Below are 2545 nucleotides of genomic sequence, written 5' to 3'. Positions count from 1 at the left end.
TTATATGCCAACGCTGGCATTCTTATGGTTGCAAAGCAAGATGCCTTGGGATATCTGTCTGCCTGGAAAAGAACCATTCCTTGGGATAAATTTTCAGCTGGATCAGTTCTCTGAACCAGCTCACTGTGCAACTTCATGAATATTATCAGCCATTACAAGATTTTGCTTCCTGAAATAATCAATTTGTTCTACAGGTGCAACCTGGTTTTCACCTTCCATAAAATACCAAGGGAAGAGAACCAGAAGCACAATAACAAATTTGTGGAAAAAAAATCTGAGGATGATGCTTAAGAATTGAGGTTGAAAATACAATGTATTTTCAAGAACCTGTAGCAATCAGACATTTTTCTTGAATTACTTCAGCCTTCAGCTCATGCTTTCATTTAAAAATAAGTTCCTAATGATCATGAAAATATTCTTAGATATGAATTATCTCTCTTTACTGACGTGTGATAATCTAAACCTATAGATTTATCTTTAAGAACAGCAGGATCAGAGTTACAAGCTATAAATCAAATCCACATCTTGGCAAAGGTCTGAACAAAGTAGCACAGAAACCACCTCAGGACCTACTCAGTGGTGCACAAATTCTGAATCTCAACAATGAGATGCTGTCCTTATGGCAGTCAGCAAGTTTCAGGATGAGAAAAAAAAAACCCCAAAACTTTTATTTTCCCTTTGGCAAAAAGGAAAAACAATTACTTAACTTCCTAAGCAAGCCAGGGAATAGCATCTCAATAAGATGGGGGTTATTTGTGCAAAGGGAGGGTGAGAAGGGAAAAAGCGTGTCCGCTGACAGCAGGGATAATTAACTTCATCTTACTGTCTGAATTTAAAGTGCTTGGAGTGTGGGATAATAGAATTTGGCTGGGCACAGGAGATATTATGTTATATTATTTTATAGCACCATCAGTGGGCTAGGTAATTGATCAAAGATAAGTAGAAGGTGGGATCCTTCATCAAGAAATCTACAGGTTAGAGGAAAATCTAAGCCAGGGAGAAGAAAACAGACTGGTTTATGAAGTAAGTTTTAAAAAGACAGCAGAAAACAATGTAATAAAGAAAAACATGAGGGGACACCAAAGAGGAAAACACAAGGATTGGAATGAGTTTAGAAAGGTACAAGTGGAAGAAGAAAAGCACAACCAGGTATGTGTTAAAACAAAACTGCCTGGCAAAAAGTTGCAATTAAATTCAGGCCATAATTTTTTCTCAGACCTTTAAACTGCAGTCAGAGTGGCATTTCACTCTGACTAACAGATTTTGTCCTGCAGCTAGTCAGTGTGAAATGAATGATTCAAGACATTGCACATTACAATAAAGCAAACGAGAGATTCTCAGCAGCCATTTTTACTATTACATGATAGGGATGATGAAGATTTATTAGGAAATGTTTCTGTCCCTGCTCAAGACTTCTGAAGTCACAGCTATAAACCACAACTTCTATTTTCATAATCTCAAGCCTGCTGGTGTCACAGTGCATTAAACACCTCTCTCAACATAACTCCCTCATAAAATGACATGCAGTTAAAACGTGGGAAATCTAAGCCCAGTGCACGTCACTTAACAGGGAAGTTGGAGAATTTACTACAGTGAGAAAGCATACAAAATATACTGAGGAATGGCAAAACATCTGACCCCATCACTTATGTGAAAAACACCCCAAGTTTGCTAGTCTGAAAAAGAAAATAAAACCAGGGAAAGTTAGTGGAATTAAGGGCAGAGCTCCCATCATTGTATGAAACAGTGTAATTTGTTAGAAAGGACAGAAGCTGAAAAGCTACAGAAGTGCCAGCAAGAAGGAGAGCTGCTTCTTCAAAACATATGTAGCAAAAAATACCTGCATCAATCAGAAAGAGAAACACTCCTGTTCAGCAAATGTCCAAAGATACTGCAGTGACACAGCTAATTGACAGCACTTGCTATGGTGTGAGGATGTGGGACTAACAGCAATCAGGCTTTTCTTTAGAAATAAGCTGCCTTCCACCATTAAAATTCACAGTTGTCACCATATGTAATTTGTCTTCAGGCAGCACTATTAAGACACATTCCATAATTCCCTTTTCATCACATAAGCACTGAAAAGGCTTAAATGAGCATGACCCACAAGCAACTGCAGAGCTCAGAACAGATTTTTACTGTCTTCCACAAGACTAGTCAGCCACAGGAAAAGTAAAGTTCTAGTAAGCTCCCTGCACCTGCAAGATTCAGCTATGCTCCAACTCAAATATTTGCAACTTTTTTGTGTACAACATTCCCATAAAAGAAGGTATGTGGATCAATGGATGCTTGCCTGTAAATTTTCAACTATAAAACTTTCTGTTTGTAAAAAAGAGAAAAGCTCTACTACCTTATCCTACCAGGGCATCTGTCTTTGCAGTGGTACCACAAATATCCCTCCAAAATTCCAGCTGAAAAACTTTCTGTTCACTTGTGTGTAGTACCTGGGACAGAATTAAATTGTCTTAAGTTTTGTCTCAAATGTTATTACAGGTCCTAACTGCAGTAACCTATCTTCAAGCAGACCCACTTGCCTTTCGTATTA

The sequence above is a fragment of the Antrostomus carolinensis genome, unplaced genomic scaffold, assembly GCF_000700745.2.
Source record: "Antrostomus carolinensis isolate BGI_N321 unplaced genomic scaffold, ASM70074v2 scaffold6854, whole genome shotgun sequence".
NCBI classification, from domain to species: domain Eukaryota; kingdom Metazoa; phylum Chordata; class Aves; order Caprimulgiformes; family Caprimulgidae; genus Antrostomus; species Antrostomus carolinensis.
The sequence above is the reverse complement of the archived record's forward strand: the minus strand, read 5'-3'. Positions refer to the sequence as shown.